This window comes from Ostrinia nubilalis, chromosome 26, assembly GCF_963855985.1.
Source record: "Ostrinia nubilalis chromosome 26, ilOstNubi1.1, whole genome shotgun sequence".
Taxonomy (NCBI): domain Eukaryota; kingdom Metazoa; phylum Arthropoda; class Insecta; order Lepidoptera; family Crambidae; genus Ostrinia; species Ostrinia nubilalis.
The window spans coordinates 400,961-413,452 of NC_087113.1; the positions used below are offsets into that span (position 1 = coordinate 400,961).

General features: G+C 36.1%; 1 protein-coding gene across 4 annotated transcripts in view; it reads left to right on the forward strand.

Annotated features, from left to right (window-relative positions):
- Positions 1–1,264: 1,264 nt before the first annotated feature.
- The window catches only part of LOC135084408 (hemicentin-1), a 609,550-nt gene continuing 598,322 nt past the window's right edge, over positions 1,265–12,492 (forward strand). For all 4 annotated transcript variants that reach the window (XM_063979183.1, XM_063979184.1, XM_063979186.1 and 1 more), the window contains exon 1: positions 1,265–1,432. The gene's annotated coding sequence lies outside the window, so the exon portion shown is untranslated. The remainder of the gene's footprint in view (positions 1,433–12,492) is intronic.

The following is a 12,492-nucleotide window of genomic DNA, read 5'->3' on the forward strand; positions in this document are numbered from 1 at the left end:
ATCCGTAAAATGATACATTTATAGTGTAATGACGTAAGAAATTTGTAATTGGACGTAAGAAAGCTTTATTACTTACAAAGTTATAAAGCTCTTTTTTTACTTGTACCTAAGTAAAAATCTTTACTACAAAAATACTACCTACTTAATGAGCACAAACTTTACTGGTTTTTGTGCCTTTCTTTCTGTATAAATGACAGTACCTACCAAAATAAAAATTTTAATAAAGAATTTTATAAGGATAACAACAAAATGGTAATTAGATCAAGGTAAACAAGCGAACTTAGTTCTTGGAAAACATTAGCAAAATTACGCTTGTCTTTACTATTTTAAGCTTCATCGGGCTACTTAAATAAAGCTCTATTAATGTAAAAGCTTTTATTATTCGTTCAACAGACGAGTTTTTGATGGAAGTATTTAAATACTGAAAATGTTCTATAAATAAATAAGGTTTTAACTAGAATTCTTCAATATGGTGTCTAAATATGTAACAAAAATAATGGTACATAAGTACTTTATTATAATTTAAAATCGCTTAACGCCTACCATTAGTAATTCTTATTCATGTTTTTCATATCAGTCTACCTACCTCTTTTCTACCAAACATATTATTATAACCTCTCATGATTCAGGTACAACCGTGTTTTCGACCTCAGGGCTTCCACAGAAAGAAATCTCTCTCTAAGTCGTTGGTTTAATACAGAACAAAAATAATATAAAGCAATATTTTCACACGATGCCAGTAGCAACAATATTTTATAAAAATATGTTGTCAGAACTGTACTGAAAATTCCCGTTTGAGTTTATATGAGATGAAAAATGTTGCCCAACATAAAACCTATTTTTCAGAATACAGTATCCGTTCCTGGAAGCAGTCATTCGCATAAGCTTTTATTTTTGTTCCATTTTTGACGAAATTACGTTTTATATGACAGTCACTGTACTAAAACTAAATTAAAGGCTTCACCCGAAAAACAACTTCAGTATTAAAAACTGTCCCAGTAAGAATTCAAAGTTCTGTGTCCATTGTTTTTTGAGATTTCAAAATCAGAACGCATCCACGCGGTCCGAACCTCGAAATTCGTTATCAAAACTACGCTAGCAAAAAAGAGCGTGAAAGAAGCTGAAATAGGGCATGGCAGTTGGTTGTCTTTACCGAATTCTCGTGACCTGAAGAGCACACAGGCGCAAGCCACCCTTGTGTGAATCCGAACGCGCCGTAACCTTCCCTGGCGAGAGCTGTTCGGTTAGTATCGCGTTGCTTTCCGACGGGGGCACCCGCGTGCTTCTATTCGAAAAACGAACGGCGATCGGACATCCAAACCTCCTTGGTGTCAACGAAAATAAAACGTCACTTTTTAGCGGGAATGTGCTGTGATTTTTAATCTGTGACAAGTGTGTGATGTGTCAATGATTATATCGGATCTAGCAGAATGTAAGCTATTCCTGTTGATTTATTTTACTGACCGCGTTTCGGTCTAAATATGTGTTATGAGACGTTTTTCTCTCTGTAATATTAGATCGGGATTGCAAGCGTGCCGTTTCCACTGGGTGTCTGGCTGGAAACGTCTGTTTACAATAATGACGAGAATCCCATTTGAAAATGGAATGTCGTTTTAAAATGGAACTGACCGACGTTTTGCTAAAAGTGTACATATCGAACGGATTACTCAGTAAAATGATTTACATTTTTAAATGAAAATAAAATAAATATTAAACCAGTTATAGAGCAAAAAAATAAATATCACAACATAGTGAAACGCACCATACTCTTACATCAAAGTTCATTTTGATATACCTATTGACAATATTTGTGAGCTTTTTTCAATACGATAAAATAGGATAAATTCTACAGTTTCCAATTAAAAATATCCAAAATGTTTCTCTTGCATTAATGAATTTGGGGCTTCAATAATTATTATATTTATTGTAAACTAGCTTTCCGCCCGCGGCTTCGCCCGCGTGGAATTTTGTCCGTCACAGAAAAACTTTATCGCGCGCGTCCCTGTTTCAAAAACCGGGATAAAAACTATCCTATGTTCTTTCCCGGGACTCAAACTATCTCTATGCCAAATTTCATCAAAATCGGTTGCGAGGTTTAAGCGGGAAAGCGTAACAGACAGACAGACAGACAGAGTTACTTTCGCATTTATAATATTAGTTGGGATTAGTTGGGATTAGTTGGGATAAAGCTTTCCGGAGCTTTAATAAAATGAGCAAAAGCTTCTGAATTAAAAAAGTGCGGTACCTAATTGTTTGTGATGTACCTAGTAATAATCTTGGAAATGGTTTAATAGCAACTTTGATCTTGAAATTGTTTTAACGAAGATCTATTTTGAGATTTCATAACTCGATGCCGAGTTGAAGCGGTTTGCCGAATATCTGAGGAGATACACAATTTTGAATATTCAGTAGTTGTGAAGCTCGCGAGAAGTAACATGTTCTTAATAATTAACAACATGATCTGAATGATAAAGTAGTTACATGTTTCAAAAATACTATTTGTAACTCAAAAAATATCAAAATCAGTGTGAAATATTATCTAGGGTACATATACTACAGATCATCTATATTTTTAAAGTAAAATACAAGTTAATCATGTAACCTAACATGTTTTATCAGAAACCATCTAGTAATCTACTCGTACGTATTAAAAAATCTGTTTGTCTTCCCAAATAAATGAAAAAAACAATGTTTACTATAAAAGTTACTAAAAATACTTACGCCAATATTAACATCATAATGCTCTCATAAATATTGTAAATGAGCCTAAATTTGGAAATGGCTGATTATAAAAACGTCCCTTATGTTAATAACGTTTTGGACTTCACCAACTCCGTCAGGTCCCAGAAGCTGTCATACTTCGTAAATTCAGCGGTCTTTAACAGGACAGTGTTTATTTTTATTCGTTTTATTTTTAGCGGTCGCATATTTAAATATTTTTGCGGTCAGTAACTATCGAATTAGAGAACGTAAGAAGAAACAAAAGAATACGAAATTATTGTCATTAATTGACAGATAGTACAATGTAAGATTCTGAATGAAACAAAATAGGTAATATCAAACGTAGAAAACAAAATGTTCACTAAGTTTTTTTTAAAGAATTATTCCACCTAGCCAGTAACTTTTAATTTTCACCTTATCCGTTCGACAAAATATGTTTTCAACAATTTTATCAACGTTTTTTATTTTCGACGAAGTTTTAGTGATGATCAAATGAAGTCTAGTATTCGTGCTTTTTTCTATGAAAGGTTTTTATGTTTATAAGCTTTTCTAAGAACAAAGTTGATTCACGCGAAAAGCTTTATTTTATGCATGTAATATTCTTATGAATATTTCTGTAAGCCACCAATTCTTTTATACAAACGTACACCAGTTCTTCGCGGATTTTTGAAACATCAAAGATTAATGTTTTTGTACTGTTAAAAATGTGATCTTTCACAAGATCTCTATTATAATTATCCTACAAGATTTTAGACTATGCCTTAGCATATTTATTGCATGAATTTGAAATTTATTTATTTACTAGCGGCCGCCCGCGACTTCGTACGCGTGGATCCTGTTTTACCCTCTTCGCGGTTTAGATTTTTTCATACAAATGTTTTTTCCCGCTAACTCCCGTTCCCGTAGGAATTTTGCAATATCCTGTTGTAACTAAGCTTTAAGTTTACTAAGGTACCTGCATGCCAAACAAGCATCTAACTTAAGCGGTTTAGATTTTTCATACAAAAGGATTTTCCCGCTAACTCCCGTTCCCGTCGGAATTTCGGGAATTCCTTTCTTAGTGCACCTCTAAAGTACCTAAGCTACGTCTCTTCCAAATTTCAAGTGCCTACGTTTAGCCGTTTAGGCTGTGCGTTGATATGTCAGTCAGTCAGTCAGTTTCTCCTTTTATTTTAGAAGATAGATAGATGTTAGATTATCGTAATCCCCACAAGTAACAAGTAAACACGTGTGCTGTTCGCATACGGATTTGTAATCAACTTCGAGTGTTTGACGGAGGCTTACACGCGAATGGGCCCGATCTATTTGTTTACGTTCCATAAATAATATATTATGGCGTAGTCGACGTATTACGTCATGCCTTCACATCCATACTATTGGAAATGCGAAGCTTTAGGGCTATATTTCACCGGGACACCATGGCGGCGCAACCAGTCGCCGGCTACCAACAAAATGTATGTTGTTGCTAGGCCTATTTTGGATTATGTGTGTTTAAGTCGGTAAATGGATGGTGTAGATATTCAATTCATGAGTCATTTATAATTAAATGAGAATCGAAAGAATCGAGTTTCAGTGACTCTTTTTTCTCATCACTGGCTCACTTAATTGTAAAAAAGTAAAGTAAAACTATCTATAACTAGTTTTGACTAACATCAAGTTTGCGAGTACCTATTATTGTTTGCCTAAACACTAAAGTTGAGTCAACAATAGGCCCCAAAAATGTTTTAGTACCTGAAAGTTTACTTTGCTATGTAACTAACTATATGGACGTTGTAAATCTAAATACTCGTATAGTTATTATACTAAATTACTAAGTACATTCCTGTTTTAAAACAGTCCTTCGCCGTGTCTGTCTGTCACCTTGTTCTTACTAAACGGATTTTCATGTAGTTTTCACGAATAGATAGAGTTATTCATTAGGACTCATTAGATCTTTCTGTAACAGAACGAAAGTCACGCGGGCGAGGCCGTGGGCAACAGATAGTATTTTTTTTATGTAAGACAAGGCAGGTATTTGAACGCAATCGCACCTGGTGTTAAGTAAGATGCAGTCTAGAATGGTACATATCTGCCCTGTAAGTGCCTATTCACTCTCGCCTTGAAAAGGCCCGGATTATAGAATAAAATCTATTTATTTTAAAACGCAATAAACTTATTGTAGCTTAAAGCTCATGCGTGGTTTACAAGCCACGCTCATTAGGCATCCTTCGGATCTTCCGACCGGCCTCCTTCAGACCCTTGAACAAAACTCCTAAATGACTAAAATAACTAAAATGGCGAACTTAACCTTTAATACGCGTGGGCCGTCGCAATTATGTTACGGTAAAGTTAACTTCAATGTTTAATGTAGAATCACTGAAAATTTAATACGTAGAGTTTCTGTAATCAAAACCGGTTAGGCTTTTAGGATATAAATACGAAAGTGATGCAATGAAAGGCCTGGAACACAAGTAGATAAGTCAAAGTCAAAGTCAAAATTTCTTTATTTGTTTAGACTAATAAATAGTTCTTACAAATCGTCATTTTGCTCTTAAGGAGCCTCTACATGTCTCATAATCTTTTTACCCTACTAGATAGCTCTGGATAGCATTTCAGGTATATTATCTCATCTTCATCATCATTTCAGCCATAGGACGTCCCCTGCTGAACATAGGCGTCCCCCAATGACATCCATGTTGATCGATTGGTAGCGGCCTGTGTCCAGCGCCTTCCTGCTACTTTTATGATGTCGTCTGTCCACCTTGTAGTTGGACGTCACACGCTGCGTTTTCTGGTACGCGGCCTCCACTCCAGAACCTTGCTGCTCCATCGGCCGTCAGTTCTGTGTACTATGTGTCCATTGCCACTTCAACTTGCTAATCCGTCGGGCTATGTCGACTTTAGTTCGTTTACGGATCTCCTCATTTCTGATTCGATCTCGTAAAGAAACACCGAGCATAGATCAAAGGTATATTGTCTATATTAGACAGATGATATTTTGGAATGACTTTTGCTTATGGGCCCTACAAAAGCTTTTCTGCTTAGAGACTATTATTTCTGAGGTAGGTAATATGAGTAATTTATACTCATTAGTTCGCTAAGTAGAAATATTAATGGTTGGCTGTGCCCGTGACTTCACATGGTGGATATACGGGTAGCCCTTCTCGATAAATGGGCTTTTCAATCATAAAAAAAAACTTCAGCTTTATAAAGTACTAACTAAAGATTTTAATTTGAATTAATATCTTATCGTGTCATATTCATACAATTTTCCAAATATTTATTAAATGCTGTCTATTGTTTGATTCATAATAAACGCAAAGGCATTTTAAAATAAAAAATAACAAATAAACACTAAGATATTTTATGTTAACTAGCTTTTGCCCGCGGAATCGTCCGCGTGATATTTTGTCTGTCGCAGAATTACTTTATAGTGCGCATTCCTGTTTCAAAAACTTACATAAAATCTATCCTGTGTCCTTTCTCGGGACTAAAACTCTATACCAAATTTCATCAAAATCGGTTTAGTGGTTTAGGCGTGAAAGCGTAACAGACAGACAGAGTTATTTTCGCATTTTATAATATTAGTATAAATAAAGCTTATTTTAATGTTCTACACTGCTTGCGACATGCAAAGCATCGTCGTCTTGAACACATCCAGACAACGAGTTCTCTAACGAGAGCAAACAATCAGAACTTAACTCTTTGGAATTAACTTGAGTACGCAAGTTTGTTCATTTTAACAACTGTTGTAACGACGTTGAGTATTGGAAATAAAATACTTGCACTTCCGACGGAATATACATAAAATATTATACTTAAAGGACGACAAATTATTTTATACACCTTTTTCAATATAACTAAGCCTAGGCGCAGACCACCGATTTTTAGTTGGCCGATAGTTGGATCGGGCTGGAGATGTATGAAAGTGCGCACATTATACCCATTTGGTAAAACTCTTAAAAACTCATAAAACTCATTTATTTTTGCAAATAGGCTTACCTCAGTCCTAGGACGTCATCTGCTGATCATAAGCAATTATTTCCATAGTGACCGGTTGGTAGCGGCCTGCATTCAGCGCCTTCCTGCTACCTTTTTAAGGTCATCAGTCCACGTTGTTAGTGTCCTCCCTTCTGATTTTGTAGAGTTGTAGAGACTAAATGATCTGACGATGATGATTAGGGTTTTTTAACCTTACAAACAGTTTTTATTAAAGTTTAACTTCGGGTAAATGAACCCAGGAACTCCGGATCGAGGAAGCCCACAGAAGCGTTAAGTGGTTGTTTATTCGTTTGCTTACATTTTGTGATTGTATCTTTTTAAACTAAAGTTCTGGTCATGAAACTCTTTACAATCATGTAGTTCTAATTAATACGAAGTAAAATTATTCCTCATTAATTCTTCTAATAATTAATATCGATGTAGTTGTTATCAGTAGGTGTAAAATAACAAAATTTCATTTATTTAAAGTTTGGGTTCAAGACAAACAGGTACGTGGAAAAGGTCGGAGGTGTTTACGTTCCACGAAGTCTCTTAACCTTATTATTTCACGAAAATTCGATGTGTAAAGTTAAGGTAACTTAGTAATCATTCTATAGCTATTTGGTATTGGTATTTAAGACAACGTTATCCTACTTTGACAATAGTGTAGGGATTTTTTGTCAATCGTGTTAGTTACATCCTACTAATATTATAAATGCGAAAGTTTGTGTGGATGTTTGTTACTCTTTCACGCAAAAAGTACTGAACGGATTTTATAGGCTATAGTTTATGACGATCTGTGACAAAATACATTTCACGCGGGTGAAGCTGCGGGCAAAAGCTGGTCATTTATAACTCAAGAACAACGGCAGGACGATTTTGATGGAATTTGGTATGGAGGTAGTTGACACCCTGGTCCCAAATAGGATGTTTTTAGTGTAATCTAAAAAACTGAGGGTCCAATAACCATAGATACTTACCAACAATTTTCTTACCAATTTGTCAAATACCTACTTGAAAATATCTGTCTTTCACTTAAATCTACAAATAATACGACGGTTTGAATAACGTCCCAGTTGTACGGTTGTCCGATATAAAATTGATTTGAGCGATTACTCGTTTTCAAATCGATTTGATTGGTCATCGGTGGCGTTCGATCATCCAATGTCTGGATGCGACATTCGAATGTTAAAGTGATGTATTTTAATTAGAAAAATAAGGCTGGGTTGCACCATTCTACTTTAACTTTGACAAACGTCAAAAATCTGTCAAAATCCATACAAAAAACATCGGTTATCGTTGAAGTTACGGCCAAAGTTAGGTGGTGCAACTCAGTCTAAGTTTTTTATTTAATCGATGAATGTATTGTCAATATTGGTAGTTTTAATTTATTATCAAACTATGATTTTTTCTATTTATAAACCACCGAATGTGATCTCGAAATGGTGGTATATAGGGCAAGCTATATTACATTGCAACGTGTATAATTGCCCTAAAATGGACCAATATAGAAATAAAAATATTGAATTTGAATGAGGTCTGCAATGTTATATTCAAATTGGGAACTTAACTAAATACAAATAATTAATTATTCTGTGTTCTTCCTGAGAACCGAACCTGTGACCTCAGAGTCGCGAAAGGCAAATGCCAACCACTAAACCTGGCCGCGTTCCTATAATCTTATCAATAACAAAAACAATTTCGCCCGGGTCAACCGTCCGCGTTCTTTCCCAGAGAAATTAAAAGCATAAACTTATTTTTTCATTTCTCTCGATTCTGGTGAACTGCCAAATGCTATTTAGATAAAACTTTATTTCCATACAGCCATGAAACTCCCTGATACGAGCACAAAAAGCAATGATATCGGAAAATATAACTTTGAAAAGTGAAGATTTCGTTCTGGATATTACCAGGCCTGTTCATCTCCGCGAGTTTACATCGAAAACAAAACACGCACGATGGCCCACCTACAGGATACTATTCGACAAGGCCTCACATACGAGCGAACATTGACTCACGCACGCGTATTCTTGTGTATGATGGAAGAAAATAAAGAAAATGGTGTACTAAATACTGTGCAGTATTTAACTAAATAATAATAAAAACACAGAATGTACTTTTTTAAGTTGCCTCAAGACACTGAGAGGTAAATAAGTAGTTAATATTATTCATGATAATTCATGCTAAATCGTGTATTTCCTCCGCCATTTTCCGCAGTTTGGCACCTCACGTCACATCATTTTACCGAAGTCAGCCCTATAGCTTCGGCGCAGTGCCGATCACTGACGTTTGTCAACAAAATGGTGCTTGACTCTTGAGACAGGCTAAATTACACCATATTGTTAATGACATTGAGCATACATTTTTTTAAATACCTTCGCGAAGTAAAACTTCTGTACGTAGTACTTATTATTATTCTGTGATATTACACTATAGTCAACGCGCGGTTACTATCCTATAAACGAGCTTATAATCTATAAGTATTATCTATAAAAGCAAAAGGTCACTGACTGACTCACTTATCACGAAATCTCAGAAACTACAGGTGCTAGGAGTCTCAAATTTTGCATGGGGGTTCCTTTTAGAACGTAGGTGCTCAATAAGACGGGATTTTACGAAACTCCACCCCTAAAGGGGTAAAACAGGATCCACGCGCACGACGTCGCGGGAGGCCGCTAGTAGTTCATAAGCTAATTAAGCACATTACTATGAGGTCTCACAGTGCGCGTGGACGCACAGGGTCACACACAAACCAATCACAGAGCTCTATTCAACGCTGTGCGTTCGATTTGCTACTTCACTTAGCAAGCATCGTTTGGGAATACAGTGTTAGATTGATCACCCATCCATTTACCGCCACGACGTACGAGTAGGTTCCTTAACTATAGCAAATTATTGAGTTTTAACTAAGAGCATCCATTTTGTAATACAAAAGCTTTCACAATAATAATGCAAGTAAAGTATTTTCATACGTTCTGGTCGATTGCCAAATTCCACTTAACGTTATCATGCTTTAAAATGTGAAATATCTTACTATTTAAAATGTTTTCCATTTGATAACTACGTAATAAAAAGTAACCATTTTAATTCAACAAAAAGGTTTGTTACAAGAAAGTAATCGCGCAAAGTAGTTCATAAAAAAAATATTGGGTTAAAAATATTGTTTTCATCTTTTGAGTGTGATTTGTAGGTCTACCTATTGTTTATTTTATGCGAAAAGTTTTACTGAAGACTACTTTAGATATTTTGTCACCGGCGAGATTCGAACCAGCAACCACAACGGTGTGGTTGGAAAACAAACCACCAGGCCACTTTTTCAATATTGTACATCAATTGTTTTATAATTCCAGCTACACAATTTTTTATTTTCCCCGCCATTTGTACACAACAAATATTCCGCGCACGATAAAATACACATATTTTTCGATATATTCACTATCTCTAAATATCGTCTAAAATAACGATACATCATGTCCATATCGATTGGGACTCGCTCGGATGGCAAATCGATGCCGTCTATCACTCGTATCGCGAAAAAATCACTCTGTTATGCGATAGTTAGGGGCGGCGCACTATAACGCTGGGAATAACTAATTTGATGGTTGAGTTATTTGTTTCATACTAGCTCTTTTTGTTATGATTAATTGCGAGAAAATACCTACCTAGTTTTTGGTGTAATAAAGAATTAAAGAATAATAAATGCTTGAATTTGAAAAAAATACTGACTTGTAGGTATGTATGTCAGCTGCGATAGTTTTCTTTTTGTTCAATCGAATACTTTTTTGATGAGAAATGGTAAAAAATCGTGCTTTAGTGGTTACGATGATCAAGCACATCAAATCGAAATCGGAAGCGTGTTGCTGCTCTTATTTTGTTATTCCATCTGAGTTAGTTGCCACATACCTACCTTCTTCGTGACTATAGTTTGTGTACTTACGAAGGAACCGATAATATAATGTACCGAGTGTCTATTTAAAACAATAGAAAAACACATAAGAGCACCTCTAGTTTCACCTTTCTGTTACAAAGGCTGAGTTGCACCACCTAATTTTAAACATAACCGGTGGTTTTTGTATGGAGTTTGACAGATGTTTGACGTTTGTTAAAGTTAAAGTAAGATAGTGGGGTTAGTCCCAACGACCCCGGTGGATCTGCCCGTCAATGGGGTGGATGGGAAAAAGGTGCAACCCTGCCTAAATGTAAGTTCATCTTAAGTTAACAAAGTGACCACGAAATTCGTTTTAATGCCTGAATATCGGTAACGAGCTTACCCTATAGCTTCTCTTGAACAGTCTGATCTGTCGTAAGAATGTATGTGCCCTATAACCGTACAGTCGAACGCCACACCAGACACTTTTGTTGGAAAGTAGTACCTCTTACCACCACACAAGATCTGATAGGTCTGTATGCGGCGCGAGTGTGGCACGCGGGGGTGAAATTATATTACCATAATGGGCCGAGGGGAGCTAAAGGGATGAGCTCTATTATATTTTGTAACTTATTTTTAGATTGGTTATTATAACTTCTAGGATAACGGTTCAGCATTGTGCCATGTTTACTTATAAGTTTTGCGTTTGTAGTTATATTTTAATAGAAAAAAAATCTATAGAATTTGATCAGACGGTTACTAGGCTTGGTGTTTACGTGCTATGCTAAAAAGACAGATGCGGTTGTAGGTTGAAATCCTGTTGGGGCAAACGCTCATTATTGTGACAAAGACTTATACATATTTATCCTTTATGACAATGACGTAACAGTAAGTAGCCATTTTATTAATACCTACCTACTATCCGAAATGAAATTAATAATTAATTTTATTTATTTCCTTTTTAACATGTGTGATTTATGGTTCAAAGATTTAGATCTCTTTCAAAGCGTTAAAATATCCTCTAATAACCATTATTGTTACTAATAACATTTTTGACATGTGCTTAGTGTTTTATCTATTCATTCACTTTTCCAAATTATACCTAACCTACTTCTAATTAGTTTTGTTAGTGCACGGCAAGACTAAGCCATCAGTCATCGTGCTTACATTTCAGTTGCTAATAATCTGTAAACAGCAAAACTAGGAACCACCATAATTATTCGCGTCGATACCACGGTACATTAGCCGTAATTTTTTTGCAAACCATCTTCGTCCACCCTATACTGGCAAAAACTTTTCGTATAATTCCCGCATTAATTCTTTCTGGGAATGTGTTGTTTTTTGACGACTTTTCCTCGATACACCCTGTTTGTATGCGCAAAATAAATCATCGGTGAAATGTTAGAACAATGAGTATTATCTTAAACCAGCCTACGCAAATATTGTGTCACTCCCACACGAGGTCGGCGACCTGACCTTGGTGACCTTGGTCCTTGTGCTTTGTATAACTGTCAGCACCAGAAAAATTTAAAGCCTGGAAACTCAATAATAGAGGACAAAAGGTATTGTTGGGAAATTAAGTGGTGAATTCAAAGTCAATGCGAGCTTTTGTTGTATGAGCTTTGTTTGTGGCTGATGATATGTCACGCTGAAAACTATGTCGTCGTTTCAGCCAAATGGTTCGTCCACTGCTAAACAAAAGCCTCCCAACTCCCAAGGCTTTCCATAACAACCGGTCCTGCGCCACCCGCATCTAGACACCTCCTGCGACCTTCACCAGATCGTCGGTCCATCTAGTGGGAGGCCTGCCCACGGTACGTCTTCTGGCCCGTGGTCGCCACTCGAGAACTTTTTTGCCCCGACGGCAATCGTCTCTACAATCTCATAAAACTATGTAAAGAGCCACATTCAAGGTGCTATGATAGAGATTGGTAGAGAAGTGT